Here is a 19,170-nt window from a genome sequence, read left to right as displayed (position 1 = left end):
TATCTATGTATGTATCTATCTGTACATACATGTATCACTGGGAAATTTTTTGCCTCTTTGGACAAATGTTTCCTTAAATGTAATAGTTACCATGCTATTTTTAATCAGCACACCGTGAAATTATCCTATGCTAACTCTACTAATTTAGGACCGTATATACACTGCATAAACAATAGTAAAATGCAACAACTATTCAATAACCCACCTACTGGATCTAGCAAAAATATACATCTAAATACCAATGAAGGAGATGTAAACAACAATGAAAAGCACCAAATATGGCCAAATTGTGATTGTAGAAATGATTACGATATAGCTTACATGGTAACAATGTTGGAAAATGAAGTCAGAACTACCATATTTACAAATAAATGTAATAAATGTTCATGCAGAGAAAAATCAAAATGTCCATTGATGAACCTCTGTATGAGTACAAATCTTGTATATAAATGTAACATGCACAAGGGGACGGTCATATCTTTACATTGGGCAGATGGCTTCTTCATTCAAGAATCGTTATTGCAACCATGTTGTCAGCTTCAAGAGAATCAATAAGAGACATTTGACATCTTTGGCTGATTTTGTGTGGCGACTGAATTAAGTATAACATAACTTGGTCCATAGCAAGGCATGCAAAACTATATACTATCATTTCCAGGAGTTGCCAACTTTGCTCTCAGGAATCCCTGCCTATTCTTTGGACAAATGAGATCATTAACAGAATTTTTGAAAAGCTCTCAAGATGTCTACATGCATATAAATGTACTTTTGCACAATGCAGTTTGTTCCCACTGCATTGTTCCCACTGCATTACTTTAAAGTATGGATGAATTAAGTTTAGCTTTAACCTCCCTATTCTTATGAACATCAAGTAGCTTTTTTAACTTGCTATATGAATGTAAGTGCACCAAACCACATGCATGTGTATGCTTACATCTTCATGGATGCTTGTATGAGCAAGTGTGCATTTGCTACACAACTTACACGAGGGTGTTTATACATCCATATCCATTAACAGTTATTTTTAATACCTTTCTTGCTGTATTGCATGTTCATTTCTTTTTTGCATCTGTTATTTTATTATTGATCTTGTATATAAATGAAGATATATCTTTTAATTTGCTGCTGAGAACTGAGAAGATATATTGCAGAACTGTTACTTTAATGAGTTATATCTATTTATCTCCCGAAGAGAAACATCTGCACTGTCAGATGCTTCTGAGCCAATCTTTAAATATCCTACCCATGAGGAATTGATGCTAGATGTGTCAAAACAATTGTAGTGATTAATAAAAATTCTCATATCTTCCATCTTTCATTTACCATATGTATATGTGTATATATATATATATATATATATATAATATATATATATATATATGTATATGTATATATATATAAATATGTGTGTGTGTTTGTGTACATAGACACAGAAACACACACACATACGGGGTTTCAGATCTTTCAACATCAGAACTCATTGCCCAAATGACCCAGCTGGGGTTGATCAATTCTCAGCTTGCACCCCCTGTAGCAGCAAAGCATCAGTCTATTCTCTTCACCCTAAACCAGCTAGTGGCCTTCTCTGCAGTTTCAGTTATGGAATTTACAGCCTTCCTCTTTGCTGCACAAGTTAGAGCTTTGCAGGCCATGAAAGACTCTGTGAATTTGAGTAAGGCTACAATGAAAGGGACAGCCCTGCACAATAGGAATATCAAGCAATCATCTAGGATACTGGCTAAAATCTGAGGGTACTGCACAACATTACACAAGGTTTGGCTGAAAAGTTTATAGGCTGACCAAGACGCTCTCATAGAATGTAACCAAATGAGGTTTATTTTTCTACATAGTAGCTCTTGCAGTCCCCAGATTTCTTCCATTAATGTTGCAGTGCTTGGATCCCATTGGTGAAGAAGCTTTCATCTTGTTGGCCAACAGAAGATAATAAAATGGGGCCAAATCAGAACAGGGAGGCTGATCAGCCAGTTGAAAATCACAGTCACACACAACATTGAAACCAAAGAGTTTTGTGCTGCAGCATTGTACTGATTAAATAAGACACCTTTCATTAGTTTTCCTGGGCATTTGTTCTTGATAGCTTTTATAACTGTCTCAGCAAGTTGCCATAGTAATCTCCACTGATGTTGTGACCCTTCAGAGGATAGTCAATGAAGACAACGCCTTTTGCATCCTACAAAACTGAGGCCATCTCTTCTGCAGATGAAACAATCTTGGCCTTCTTTGGAGTAGGTGAGGAGGGATATTTGCACTGCATGGATTGTCACTTTGTCTCTGGCTCAAAGTGATGAACCCAACACTCATCCTGAGTTTGGAAACGTTCAAAGAAACCAACTGGGTCTGCCTCAAATAATGTCAGATTTTCTCGTGATGTAATCAGCCTGGTGCACTTTTGTTCAGATTTCAGTAAATTTGACACCCACTGAGCGGAAACTTCCATCATGCCAAGTTCCTTGTGCACAATATTCTCTACTCTCTCACAGGTGATGCTATTAGCATTGGCTATTTGATTTATAGTCAATCAGCTATCATCCATCAGCCTGTGGTGAACACGATCAATGTTTGCCTTGATGGTGGTAGTTGCAGGGCATCTGGACCTTGGGTCATCTTCAAGAATCTCTGCTCCCCTCCTAAATTCAGCTGCCCACTTTTGCACTGTTGATAAAGTTGTAGCGACATCCCCTAATGTAGCAAGTATATCAGCTTGAATGCCCTTGGGGGCTAAACCACTTTTCTTCAGGTACTTGCTAACACCACAATGCCAAACCTTGTACACTTTCAAGGGAAGTTACTATTGGTTACTTGTGAAGTCCTCTTTGAACATTCAAATATTTCTGGAAAGAAACAATGAGAAGACCCCCTTCGGTCATGAATGACCATAGGATTGCACCTAGAAAGTTACCCTCCCAGGCACAAGTCTGGGCAAGGTTGTTTATAGAAGGCCAGCAGTTGCCCATGCATACCAGCCTCCCCTCTCCACACCACTGATATTATCCAAAGGAAAGGTAAAGGCTGATACAGCTTGGCACCAGTGACGTAGCAACTCATTTCTACAGCTGAGTTAACTGGAGCAACATGAAATAAAGTGTCTTGTTCAAGAACACAACATGCAGCCAGGTCCAGCAATCGAACTCACAGCCTCACATTCGTAAGCTTGATGCTCTAACCACTGAGCCATGTGCCTTAAAAAAAAAAAAACAATACAGTTATTAATAAGAAGTTTTGAAATTAATTCATGCAAGATTTCACAGCTCTAGCATCCTTCCTTCAGAGTCAACCTATAAATTTTTTAGTCCACCCTTGCAAACATATTTTGTTAAACCAGCTAAAAATATACATTCAGAGTCTTCCATAGACTTTTTAGGGGTAATACATTCTTCATGCATTTACAGAATTTAGATTTATTTTCCTGATCTAAATTTCATATCCAAAATTGGTGAGTGCTTTGTAGAAAAGAATTTACACCAGAGAGATCTTTTCTTGAACTTGCAATATTTTGACTTTTCTTATGATAACGTATAGCCAGCCATGAGTTTATTTCATACATCTTCCTCTTTTGTGGTTCTTCTGATGATCTCTGAAATTTATAAGCATTTTTCTCACAGTTGGTAAAGTGAACATTATGTATATGAATCATATATCATTTTTATATGTAGTTATCATGTAAGCATAATTTACACCAGGTTCAACGATATATATGCATTTTATTTTATGCTAATATTTTGGCCTTGATTGATTCTTCACTTCATTTTGTTTGCCTTTTGCATATTTTGTGTGCGCACATTCACAAACATATACATGTGTGTATGCATTATATGTATGTATGTATATGTATGTATGTATATGTATGTATGTATATGTATGTATGTATATATATTGATAGATAGATAAATAGATATATATATATACATACATATATATATATATATATATATATATATATATATATATATATATATATATACATGCATATACAAACATATACACAAATGCATACATGCATATACATGTGTATATGTGTACATGAACACACACACACATGCATGCATGCACGCACACACACACACACACACACATATACATATGCATGAGTATATGTATGTATGTACACAGACTGGAACATGTAAAAGATTAAAGATTACATGTGTGCACACATATATGTAGACATGTTCACATTAATACATGTAGGTGAAAGTGCATGTTTTGACAACCATTAAGCAGTTGCTGATGCACCAAAACACCACGAAAGTTAATATAATTTAGTATACAAAATTATATTTATGTTTAAAACATACAAATTTTTACTATAGAACGAAGCCCCTCAGGGATATATCTAAAGTTCAAAGCAGTATGGTTTGAATATCCAGTTAATACCAATATGCAAATTAACTCCCTGCTTGTATCAGCTATGGAAGAATTTTGTACTGTTTTAGCCATTTTATAGCTAAGAAGTGTTTTAGTATTTGGTTTATACAAGGTGCAGCAAAATACCCAGCAGATTTACCATACTTTTGAAAACATTTCAACATCAAACACAAAATTTCCATCAATCTATACAAGGATGCTGATGAAAGAAAAAAACTATAAAACATTAGCTGCTGGAAGATATAATTATTACTTACTTAACTTTACTAGTGACATACTAATGGCTGTTTAACATGTGGGAGGTTTTTCTGCTGCAACCTGTATCTCTTGATCTCTACACATTTGTCCTTCTGTAGTAAATATAAAGTAAATGATTTCTTTTATTGGTCTTGGAGATTAGTATTCCAGGTGTTTGCTCACTGTAACTACTTAGTCAGTGAATTGCTTTATATCATCAATTCTATACTGGCATGGCGGCGAGCTGGCAGAATCGTTAGCATGCTGGACGAAATGCTTAGTGGTATTTTGTCTGCCGCTACGTTCTGAGTTCAAATTCCGCTGTGGTCGACTTTGCCTTTCATCCTTTCGGGGTCAATTAAATAAGTACCAGTTATGCACTAGGGTCGATGTAATTGACTTAATCCGTTTGTCTGTCCTTGCTTGTCCTCTCTGTGTTTAGCCCCTTGTGGATAGTAAAGAAATAGGTTTAACCAGAGCTGGTAAGCCAGAGAGCAGCACCATGCTCCAGTCATCTGTTTGGGCTACATTTCTACAGCTGGATGCCCTCCCTAATGCCAAACACTCTACAAAGTGCATTGGATGTCTTTTGTCATTGCTATGATTGTATTTTATATGCCATCAGCACTGGCCATGACTACAATTTTAATTAGATTGATGTGTCTTCTCAAGCACAGCAAATTGCCTGCTAAAATTCTTGGTCACTTGTCATAAGGTTAACGTCATCAGGCTTTAATATAACAGTCAATTCCCATTCTTAGCAAGACACAAGCATTGAAATATACACAATTATTAATAAGAATTATGTCTAACTGTGTATATTTTAATGCACCTGTCTCACTAGGAATGGAAATTGACTATGCCACAGAGATTTGTGAATTTAATGCAATCATAAGGCCAAATCAAAATTATATTCTATATGTATATGTGTGTGTGTGTTTGCATATGTGCTACTAAGTTACTGCAGTTTCAATGCATTAACAATGGGACTGCAAGCTTCTGCATGGTAGGAGATTTAGAAAGTGATCTTCATAGGAAAACTTGAATGAAGACAAGATAATTACAAATGATAGGAGCAATAAGATATTGGACTGTGTATTTGTGACATCAAGCATAGAAGTATATAGTTAAAATTACAAAACAATTATGTAAAAAAATATTAGGGTCACTCTCTTTACTTTTTTACTTGTTTCAGTCATTTGACTGTGGCCATGCTGGAACACCGCCATTAGTTGAACAAATCGACTCCAGGACTTATTCCTTGGAAGCCTAGTACTTATTCTATTGGTCTCTTTTGCTGAACCACTAAGTTACGGAGACGTAAACACACCACCATCAGTTGTCAAGCGATGTTGAGGGGACAAACACAGACACATAAACATTTACATATATACGACAGGCTTCTTTCAGTTTCCATCTACGAAATCCACTCACAAGGCTTTGGTCGGCCCGAGGCTATAGTAGAAGACACTTGCCCAAGGTGCCACACAGTGAGACTGAACCCGAAACCATGTGGCTGGTAAGCAAGCTACTTACCACACAGCCACTCCTGCGCCTATATGCCAATTGACTTAACATAAAGAATAGTGAAAGTAATTATATTTTGTAGCTGAAACAAACAGTATAAGCGTTGAGTAATCATCATCATCGTCGTCGTCGTCGCCATCATCATCATCATCATCATCATCATCATCGTTATTGCCATCTTTTAATGCCTGTTCTCCATGGTGGACAGTTTTACTGGAGCTGACCAGCTGGAGAGGTGCCCAGGCTCTATTTATCTGTTTTGGCATGGTTTCTAAGGCTGGATGCCCTTCCTAATACCAACCACTTCACAGAGTATGTCGGCTGCTTGTTACATGGCACTGGTATGGCTGCATTTTATATTACATGAGCATGCATGCATTTTACATGGAGCCAGCACAATACCTTTTTCTACATGGCACTGCAATGAGTGCTTATTACATGGCACTAGCATGAGTGTTTTTTTTTTATGTGGCACTAGTATGGGTGCTTTTCATGTGACCCTAGCATGAACTAAATAAGGTTCGTCAACAAATAATACTAGTTGAAGATTTTTTTGACAGGAGAAACATAAACAACTTCACCACTTGTAGCTCAACATGTTTTAGAGAAATACCAATGTAAGCAAACACAAGCACACACAAACATACATTATTGGAACAAACTACTCATGAAATTAACGTGCAACTGTGTGATCTCTTCTCAGGCATATGTACCCTTAATGTAGTTCTCAGGGAGGTTCAGTGTGACACAGAATGTGACAAGGCTGACTGTTTGAAATAGAAGTGCTACTCATTTATGCCAGCTGGAGCAATGTGAAACAAAATGTCTTGTTCAAAAACACAACACTTCGCCAGGAATTGAACTCATGCCCATATGATCATGAGTTGAATACCCTAATCAATAAGCCACATGCCTTCACATCACACATACATGCACATGGGGAAATATACAAAGGGTTTCTTTCAATTTCTTATTTCTTTATTGCCCACAAGGGGCTAAACATAGAGAGGACAAACAAGGACAGACAAAGGGATTAAGTCAATTACATCGACCCCAGTGCGTAACTGGTACTTAATTTATCGACCCCAAAAGGATGAAAGGCAAAGTCAACCCTGGTGGAATTTGAACTCAGAACGTAATGGCAGATGAAATGCCGCTAAGCATTTCGCCCGGCATGCTAACATTTCTGCCAGCTCGCCAGTTTCTGTCAGTTTCTGGCAACCAAATCTACTTAAAAGACCTGGAGCTATCATAGACGATATTTGCCCTAGACTCTTTACAATGGGATTGAACCTGAAACCATGTAATAGGGATGCAAACTTTTAATCACAATCTGAGCCTAACGTTATTTTTCAGAAGTTCTTAATAGAATTCTGCTTCTCTTACAACACAGAACGTTCTTAAGAATTCAAATATAATTCTTGTTTGAAGTAATATCACTTATATGATTAACCTAGCAATCAGGATAAGCAATTAGAGGTACTTGAATGCCAACCATTTCTGCAACTGACCAGAAAATGGTGAAAGTTCAGTAGCAGCTATCGAGTCTTGCCTAATCACTTTATGAAAATGGTCAAATGGTTAATGAACATCGTAGAACTTCATCAGATGATGCCTTCCAGTGCTATTTCCTTTGAATTCCAAAATTGATTGCATTTTCAGAAATTGTTGTTTAATTGAAAATCAGATTTAAAAAATTTTTCTCATGTTGTTTTTATATATATTTAAAAAAAAAAAATTAATACTTAAAATAATGGATTAAATTGGAATAAACAAATCAAATAACATTTTAAATTTGTTAATTACTTTTTCTTTTACATGAAAAAACCAATACATATATATATATTATATATATATATATATATATGTGTGTGTGTGTGTGTGTGTGTATATATGTGTGTGTACACACATACAGTAAGCAGAGAAATAATTTGTCTTCAGAATAACTAGAAATACAAATTTAATAACCAAATGAAAGACCTAAAGAGTTATTTAGCTCTTTATAAACCATATATAATATATTTTTTTACCAATGGTCTAATGCTGAAGTGAAACCCATTTGTTAGAAATCAGTCAGAACACGATTACCTTGACATTGGTTCATAGGTAGTTGGTTTTATAAGTTCAGTACAAGCACACACATATTAAAGACTATACTGTGATGCTTTAAACCAGTGGTTCCCAAAGTTGGTGGTATTGCTCCACTGAGGGTGGTGGAATGTTCCAAGTGGGCATTGAAGAAAAATAGGATGATAATGGGGTAGTGATTCATGTAAAAACAATAAAATAATGGCTTCATTAGGCTAAGTTTTATTTGTGAAATACAGTTGCTTTGAATTTGATTCAGGAAGAGGTATATGTTTGTGATGGGTGCTAGGAATGTAGCCTGGGTGTCAAAGAGGTGGCAGCCCGTAAACATTTGGGAACCACTACTTTAGACATATGTAAATACACTTTCCCATCCTTTTCCAGTATAAGAAAATAACAGAGATTGTCTTGACATCTGCTCACTGAATAAATCCATAGTAATCACTATTTAATTCAAACACAAACCAAAGCTTTGCTGTAACACTAGTAGACTAATTTGCACTCTGTATGTTTGTGAATGTGATTAAATAATTAATAAATAATTAATACAGTATGTATTAGAAACCTAAGTTAAATTTTATATAGTTTAACTATTGTTTAAACCTTGTGCTTTTCAGATGATGTTATTTAGTCCACTGTGATATTTGGCTCGTGTTCGTAAGGTTGTGTGTTCAATTCCTTCGTGACACATTACGTCTTTCAGCAAAACACTTTCATGTTGCTTCAGTCCACTCAGCTGGCAAAAATGAGTTGTACTTGTATTTCAAAGGGCAGCCTTGTCACACTCTGTATCACACTGAATCTCCCTGAGAACTATGTTAAGTGTACTTGTGTCTGTGGAGTGCTCAGCCACTTAAACAGTAATTTCAGGAACTAAAACCCTTGTCATTTTAACCGATGGAGTGCTACTTTAATTCTTATTTCTTTATTGCCCACAAGGGGTTAAACATAGAGGGGAAGTGCTACTTTAATTATGACTGAATAAACCAAACCTCAACGCATTTTTCAATGCTGCAAATGTCCTTTTTTTACCATTTTATTTTTTAAGACAGTAGGCTGTAAACTGAGATAGATTTAGCTGCTATTTCTAGCATCTCATTTCTGTGCTTGCTATTTCTGACAACACATGAAACAATATACTAATATTTATTGTTGTATTTCAAGATGGTCATATTTTCTTCTTTTTTTTTTGCCAAATAAACACACACACTATATATTTATTCTTCGCTCATTTACTACTGTTTTTATTTTAACTTGTATCTATTGTCAGGAAGTCTTTCATCACGCATCTGTGACCTCTTCAGCAACACTTTTCCTTTTCTTTTGTGCTATCCCCCACTTACTCCACACTTGCTCGTGTGTGCTCTTGCTCCACTTACTCCATTCTGCTCTTCATCGAAGAGCAGAATGAAAAGTTCCCTGGAAGAGGTTACAGATGTGTGACAAAAGATTTCCGGACAATGGACATGAGTTAGAATAAGAACAGTAATAAATGAGTGAAAAACGAATATATAGTGCGTATGTTTATTTGGAAAATAAAAAATGACCATCCCGAAATACAACAACATCTGTTTCAACACACAATTTCACATCAAGAATCTTGCAACACAATTTGATAAACACATACCAATATTTGTTCATATTTTAAACATTTTTGTCAGCTTTTCAGAATTGATCAACCAATTTCTGATAGGTTGCTTTTCGATGTAAACCTAAACTATATCAGTATTTATCTAATGGTAGGTGAAAATTTGGCAGTGTTTATTAGGGTATTACAAAGAAGGTCATGTCACACTGGATTCAATATTCCATGCACCAAGTTCAAATCCCACTAAAATCAATTTTTTAATATTTCATCCTTTTGTGGTCAATTACATATAATAACTTTTCAATACTAGAAGTGAATAGATTCAACTAACCCAGCCTATTCAAATTTATTGCTCTGTGTCTATATTAGAAATAATTAGTTACATAATAATTACTTGCACTTGTATGGTTGTAAGTTCCAATCTTATTTGCAACCAATGTGTCATGTCTCTCAACAAAAGAATACAAAGTACCTTCTTACCAAAATTCTAACATGTAGGAGTGGCTGTGTGGTAAGTAGCTTGCTTACAAACCACATGGTTCCGGGTTCAGTCCCACTGCATGGCACCTTGGGCAAGTGTCTTCTACTATAGCCTCGGGCCGACCAAAGTGAGTGGATTTAGTAGACAGAAACTGAAAGAAGCACGTCGTATATATGTATATATATGTGTGTATGTGTGTGTATATGTTTGTGTGTCTGTGTTTGTCCCCCCAACATCGCTTGACAACTGATATAGGTGTGTTTACATTCCCGTAATTTAGCCGTTCAGTAAAAGAGACCGATAGAATAAGTACTAGGCTTACAAACAACAAGTCCTGGGATCAATTTGCTCGACTAAAGGCAGTGCTGCAGCATGGGCACAGTCAAATGACTGAAACAAGTAAAAGAGTAAAAGATTAATCTACCAATTCACCAATAATAGCGGGCATTAATACTTGGAATTTTAAGCAATTTTCTCCACTGTTTTCCTTGCCCTTGATGAGTCTTTATGTTGAAATTCTATTAGCATCATTTTGTTAGCCAATTTTTTTTGAAATTTACTGTTTTTGTTATAACTCTTTTATTGCATAATTAAAATTCCATGGTCATTCCCACAATAATGTTAATTATCCACCCAAAATTAGAATTGGTATTTTTTTTGTTTCTGCAATGTCTTTTCACTAACTTCTGTAGTACTCTTTTACTCTTTTACTTGTTTCAGTCATTTGACTGCAGCCATGCTGGAGGACTGCCTTTAGTTGAGCAAATCAACCCGAGGACTTATTCTTTGTAAGACTAATTTTGTCAAACCACTAAGTTACGGGGACGTCAACACACCAGCATCGGTTGTCAAGTGATATTGGGGGGACAAACACAGACACACAAACATACACACACACACACACACACACACATAAATATACGATGGTCTTCTTTCAGTTTCCGTCTACCAAATTCACTCACAAGGTTTTGGTCAGCCCGAGGTTATAGTAGAAGACATTTGCCCAAGATGCCATACAGTGGGACTGAACCCGGAACCATGTAGTTCGTAAGCAAGCTACTTACCACACAGCTACTCCTACATCTATATTTGCGCATCAAGTTTTCTCTTATCCTGATGGAGAGTAGTTTTCCTCTCTATTTGACGTTCATCATAAAATAAAGCATTTTACTTTTGCTCTCCCACCTACATTCACTTAGTGATGTTTTCCCCCTTCTAATGGTAGATTAATGTTGGTTTTGGTAGCAAATATGTTAAAATAACTAGTAACCTCTCGGTTGAAGATAAAATTCTAATCCACCAGAGAGAGTTGAGGTTTCGTTTCTGTATTCTTGTTTGTAAATGTTATTTCTTTCTATTTCATAGAGGGTCTGAAATGGCTGGCCAACTCTAATAACTCTGATAAATTAATAATTAGGAAGCATAAATTCATTTAAGTTAATTATAAGAATGCATGAGTAATAAAACAGTTTTTCAAAAACAGGATAGTGTCTGGAGTAATCATAATGCTAGCCAGTAATTGATTGCGCATGCACACACACACACATGCACACACTCACACATGCATGCACATGCACACATGCGTGCACATACACACACATACACATGTACATACACATACATGTGTGCACATGTATAAACCTAGGAATTTGCATTTAATTAATTTTATTTTATTTTCCGGGCATTCCTGTAAGGTTAAGAAGTTTGCCTCCCAACCCACATGGTTTTGGGTTTAGTCCCCCTGAGTAGGACTTGGGACATGGGTCCTCGTCTATAGTCTCAGGTTGACCAAAGAATTGTTACTGGATTTGGTAGTCAAATACCTGTAAGAATCCCATAGAATACACATACACACACACTCACACACACATCACATACACGCACATACATGCATACATACATACATGCATACATACATACATACAAACATACCATACATTCATACATACATACATACATATATATATATATATATATATATATATATAGAGAGAGAGAGAGAGAGAGAGAGAGAGAAAGAGAGAGAGATAATATATGTAGACATATATGATATCGATATCTATCTATCTGTCTGTCTCTCTCTCTCTCTCTCTCTCTCTCTATATATATATATATATATGTGTGTGTGTGTGTGTGTGTGTGTGTGTGTGTGTGTGTGTCTGTGTATGTGTGTATGTGCTGAAACCCCCTTCGGTCATGACTGACCATGGGATTGCACCTAGAATGTTACCCTCCCAAGCACAAGTCTGGACAAGGTTGTTTTTATGGAAGACCAGTAGTCGCCAACACATACCAGCCTCCCCTCTCCACGCCACCAGTGTTATCCAAGAGAAAGGCAAAAGCTGATACAGCTTGGCACTAGTTATGTTGCAACTCATTTCTACAGCTGAATGAATTGGAGCAACATATAATAAAGTATCTTGCTCAAGAACACAACACATAACCCGATCTAGGAATTGAACTCATTACCTCATGATTTTATCATGCTCTAATCACTGAGCTGTGCACCTTCACACCTGAATAGGACACTAGAGCTTTATCTTTAGATTTACAGAGGTGAAGGCATGACTACACTGTTGCACCATAGCCTCATCCCAACCCAATGCCCTATGAATAGAATTGATCCTCAGAAACTGAAAGATGCTCAGAAACTGAAAGATGCAAGGTTTCTACAGCTGGATGTCCTTCCTAACACCAACCACTCAGAGGGTGTAGTCGGAGCTTTTTGCATTCCACTGGCACAGGAGCCAGTCAGGCAGCACTGGCATCAGCCATACTCAGATGGTGTTTTTTATGAGCCACCAGCACAGGAATCGGTTGGGGCTGGCAGGGCTAGTTTGACCACTTTCGGACAGTGCTTTTTATGTTCCACCAGCATGGGGAGCCAATCAGGTGGCACTGGCGTCAATCCATGCATGAATGGTGCTTATTGCATGCCACCAGCATGGGAGCTGGTCAGGTGGTCATCCACAACTACAATTTCCATTTGATTGTGATTCTGATAGTGATTTTGATTTTGATTTTTGATTTTACTTGACTTAATAAGTCTCCTCAAGCATGGCATATCACCTGTCGATTCAAAGGTACATTTTAAATGGGCTGGTTATGCGACACTGGTAAAGGCTACAGCTGTGATCTCACTTTACTTGCCAGGTCTTCTTAATAATAAATGTTGCTTTTGTTTGGAAGTATTGTATTAAATTATCGTGTCATTTCTGCAGTTAAAGATTACAATTTTAATACACTAGAATGGCCTAGTTTTCAGTTTTCATGTCCTTATTCCCATGTAATAACATTTACCATTTTCATAGAGGTTCTGACATGTTGGATAACCGTATCAACCATAAGTTAATAATCAAAGTGCTTGAGTGATAAAACAGCTTTTCAAATACTGGAGCATGTCTGGTGTAATCATACTTCATATAATTAAATGATTAAATAATTAAGAGCTGCACATATATGCATACATACTTGCATACACATACACACACTCTTTCTCTCATACACTCATATATATGCACAAACTCTCTCTCACACATACATATACATACACACATTGTATGATTGCATATTATTTTTTCATTTCATTTTATTTTCCACTTCTCATAGACCTTTATGAATCAATAATTACATAACATACCTCACAGCAAAGGAACTAATTAATTTTGAATATGCAAGCATATTTTTTAATCCCACTTACAAAAAGTAAATAAACAAGCAAGAAGGGACAACCACAAATTTGCTTCAAAGAATAACTAAATACAATTTAATACACAAAAATATATCAATGTTCACTGACTAAATTATATTTAGCACTTGCAGCCTATTAAAATAATAATTTCAATTTTAGGAAGACAAGAGATGATTAGTTGATGCATCAGTGTCATATAACACATTCGTTATATGTATCAATAAAAGTAATTAAGACTGTGTGTGAAAAATCAGTGCAAATTTTATGGTAATACAATCAATTTAATATCAATTAATATTTAGTTTGTTAATTTTTCAAATGAATGAGATGATTATTAGAAAGGCTTTTGAGACTTTTTGAGCCATGCTAATTCAGTGTGATTGTAATGAAAATGTAACAAAATAACTCAATAGTGTTGCTACATGTATATATGTCATCTTTTATGAAGTAGTCTTTAATTCTAATATACAAGGTGGTGCTGAAAACTTCCTGGCTTTAAGGACATAATGAAAGGTCTGAATTGGGGCCCAAACTTCTGTGTTCTTTTACAAGGCTTAGAAAAACTGAAGGACTGCTGAAATAAGTGTGAAATCTGAGAGGGGAATATGTTGAATAAAACTGCAATTAATTTATCCTCCAGTATTTTCATTTATTCAAAGCCAGAAACTTTTCAGCACCATGTCATTTTTTTTCTCGCTCCTTAATTCTTCTATCCCTCTACTCCTGCCTCTTTCTCTTCTCTCCCCACATAACCGGTGTTCAGCCAAGCCTTATCTTTCTTTCTTGGTTCGACTACCATCTATGCAACATCTATATTACTCCCTGTGCCTGTCAAATCTTATGTCCCTGCCATAAAGTTTTACTTCCACACACGCCAGTTTAATTTAATTCGTCCATAATTGAAAGACACCTGTTGTTATGTCCTGTTAATTGCATTTGTATTTGTGTAACATTTCTCCGTTTTTTTTCCGTCTTTGTTTTTGTACACATTCACTGCTTTCTTCCACGGAATCTAATGCTCTTAGCTTAGTTTTTCCTTGGGGCTGGCCAGATTAGAGCAATCTCGAGTATGACTAGCCGAAATTGCAAAGATAATCTGGAACTTGACTGAGGATAGAAAACTCTGAATGATCCATCCTTGTTTTCTTTGTATCGTCTATCTGGATGTTTTGTTGTCCCTTTCTTGTATCACCTAACTGTCAGGATGTTTTGTGTTCTTGTCCCATTTTTGTGTTTTATATAGATATGTGTGTGTGTGTGTATTTATATATGTGTGTATACATACTTACAAAGGGGTGCTGAAAAGTTCTTGGCTTTAAGGGTATAGTGAAAGGCCTGGCTGGAGGCCCAACCTTTAGAGTTCTTTTTACACAGCTTAGAAAAATTGAAGGACCACTCCAATAAGTGTGGGAATCTGAGAGGGGAATATGTCGAATAAAATCATAGCTAACATATTCTCCTGTATTTTCTTTTACCCAAAGCCAGGGACTTTTCAGCACCCCTTGTATGTAAATTTATGAGTGTTAACGGGTACAAGTATAGTCAGGTGGTCAATACACTTGTTTCTCAATCTGATGGTTTTGGGTTCAGCCCCACTGTGCAGCAACTATAACTCTGGGCCCTCAAAAGCCTTGTGTGTGGTTTTGGTGGATGGAAATTGTACAGATGCCTTTTTTATGTATCTTTTATCTTGTACCTTTTACTTGTTTCAGTCATTAGACTGTGGCCATGCTGGAGTACCATCTCGAAGAATTTTTAGTCGAATGTATCAACCACAGTACTAATTTTTTAAAGCCTGGTACTTATTCTATCCATCGCTTTTGCTGAACCACTAAGCTATGGGGACATAAAAATACCAGCACCGGTTGTCAAGTGGTGGGGACAAAAACAGATACAAAGATACCCACACATATAGATGTATACATATATGTATATACAATGGGCTTCTTTCAGTTTCCATCCACCAAATCCGCTCACAAGGCTTTAGTCAGCCCCCAAGATGCCATGCATTAGGACTGAACCTGGGGTCATGTGTTTTTCAAACAAGCTTATGTATGAGTGTGTGAATGTATGAGTGTGTGCATGTGTGTTTATGTGCATTTATGTATGTGTGTGTGTGTGGTCCCCTATTTTGGCATCATGTGTTAGTTTTAAATGTATGTCAGTGTCATATGAGCAGTTTTAGTTCTGGCTCTTTATGTTCTGAGTTCAAATCCCTCCAATGTCAGCTCTGTCTTTTATACCACTTGGATTAATAAGTAAAGACATGTAGGATATTGGTTTGAGTATTTGGCTCACGATTGTAAGGTCATGTGTTCGATTCCTGGTGGCACAAATGTGTTCTTGAGCAAGACACTTTATTTCACATTACTCCAGTTCACACAGCTAGCAGAAATGAATAGTACCTGTATTTCAAAGGGCCAGCCAGGTCTCATTCTGTGTCACACTGAATCTTCATAAGAACTACATTATGGGTACATTAAAGGTATCTGCGGAATGCTCAGCCACTTGATTTGCACATTAATTTGATCATACCAACTGGGACACTTGTCTGCATAATTGACAGAATGACAGTTAAAAAAAAAAAGGTGGGTATTGATAGTACAAAAAACCAGTTTAATACTGGGTTACTCTAAAAGCTGCTGGCTGGTTCCAAAATCAGAAAGAATTATAAATAAATTATATATTCCTCATAGTAGGAAAATGCTTGCATCTGTAGATAGCAAAGAGACCCTATGGGAAATAATGATCTTTTAATAGAGAAATAATTGAGAATTTGATCTAAACAAGGCCTTGTTTAAATTGAAATTTCTTAAACTCTGTTTATGATATCTGATGGATAATGGCAATCTTGTATAATTCAAATCTATGAAAGAGAAGGAAAAATGATTTAATAAAGGGTCTTTTGTGATTGTGGCTCCATTGCTTGACAATTTATCACCAGAAATATTTAATCACTGAAGACAATACATAAATGTAGAATTTTCTTTAATACATTATGGCCAAAAAGCTTGTAATTTCCTGTACTCAGAGATTCACATTTCTAATTATTGTATGTATGTATGCAGTGTTGCCTTAAGATATGGACACACTGGGCAGTTGCCAGAGGGCCTTTACAGTTCTAGGGGCCCAGCACAGATTTATGTATGCAGGAACTTGAGATCAATAAGTACTATAGGTCCTGGTTCATTACTTTGCCCAGGCAGCGCTTATGTTACTAGGATGGCTTTGTATGTATGTATGTCATTATTCGGTTTATTTCAAGATTTCTTGCCTATAGAGAAAGAACCGGTTTCTGATCTAGATCCCAGGCTCATTCATTGGAATTTTAACACCAACAACAGGATATTTTTGTATGTATGTATGTATGTATGTATGTATGTATGTATGTATGTATGTACGTAATATGTATATATGTATATATGTGCAGATTTGTATGTTTTATGTATGTATTCTCATGCATATAGTTACATATCTAGACATGCTCATATATATTTAAATGCTAAACTTATGGAAAGTTTTACAGATTTTTACAGTTCCAGTGATGGATTGGATTTGTAGTCTTTGAATTAGCTTCTTCTTTCTGAATTTAAGAAACCTAATTTCTCAAGATTGGTATTTAGGTAGTGTGTTACATATCCCAGGGCCCCAATAGTTACAGGTATAAACCTGAATCTGTAACTGGGAAACTGTAACTGCAGATTTCTCAATAGTTCAGCAGAGGTGTTTTCTTTTTCACTGATCTTCAGCTTTATTTTAACATCTGCTTGGCAGCTAATTTTCACAACTGTGCACAATTTCTCTTCTCTATCCCAAATCATTATATCAGGTCTTTTGTGCTTACATTTTATCGAGGTCTTCACTGGTACATTCCACCAGTACTCCATTTTATTATGAGTGGCTATGGCTTCTTATTTCTTTGTCCTCAGTATTATCCTTCTGAAAGATCTCATTATAGAGTGTCCTAGCTACAACATAATGTCCCATCAGTCGATAATATGGTAACAACATTTTTGGACAGCTGCTTATGATGTGGATGATATCGTCAGTGTAAACTCCACAAAGTCTGCATCAGTTGTTACATTTTATGGCTTTTTCTGCATCTCAATCCCTTTCGTGCGTCAGGTACTTGGTTGATATTTCCTGTTCCTGGATTGCAAATGCATACCCTTCAAAGTGAGAGGTAATAATCTGGTTATTGGTCCATGATAAACTGCTTTGATAATTGATGTTACTATCATCACAGAGCTTTCTACTAACATATCCATGCATAGTCTTCTGCTCATATATCCATGCATGCATGTATGTATGTATGTATGTATGGATGTATGTATGTATGTATCTTCTATTTTTTAATTATTATAAATCTACCACTGAGAAGGGAGCCAGTTTCCAACATAGATACAAGGCTCCATCTTTGGAATCTTGTTTACATAGAAAAATTCACATTTGGAACTTGAGAAAGTCTTGCATATCTTTACTGTTCCACTCACAGATTGCACTTGTAATGAATGAATTAGATGGTTGATTTCTCTTCCTGAAAATCCCAGTTTAACCAGACATTTTATGAGACATGAACTGCCCTCTTCTCATAAAATACAGTTTGTGCCTCATGTCTTCATGCATTACACATCAAATCATTGACTGACACATGACCCTCATTGACTTGTGCTCCTTGATGAAGATGCCCCGGATTTACTGAAAAAATTAGACTCTTCTGACCATGTCTAACTGTCAAGACCATTTCTTTTCTTTTAGCCACAGGAGGCACATTCTCACCAAAGGCCAGGAGCTCTTTTCTGATCTTAACCACAGAGGATCTTGTGACACTGAAGAAGGTTTCAATCTTTTACAATGCTTAGTAGATAAGGTGACAAGAACAACATGTCTTTCCACTGACTGCACTACATTTAAAACTTCTATGTTGAGGCTGAAAAAAGAGAGGATATTTAATTAAAGTTAGGGTCACTTATGGGTTCTAAAAATTTTATTCAGAAGAATTCCAGCTCTGTCTGTTTTTATGCTTTATTTATATTCTTTATAATATTAATGTAGAATATAGAATATATAGTATACATAGTATATATAGTAAAATGAAATGAAGTATTGATTGTCTTATTGAATAGATGAAATATTGAATATAAAATATAAAATATTAAGGGACTAGTATACTTT

Source organism: Octopus sinensis, linkage group LG4 (genome assembly GCF_006345805.1).
Source record: "Octopus sinensis linkage group LG4, ASM634580v1, whole genome shotgun sequence".
Classification (NCBI taxonomy): domain Eukaryota; kingdom Metazoa; phylum Mollusca; class Cephalopoda; order Octopoda; family Octopodidae; genus Octopus; species Octopus sinensis.
Note: the sequence above shows the minus strand (reverse complement) of the source record.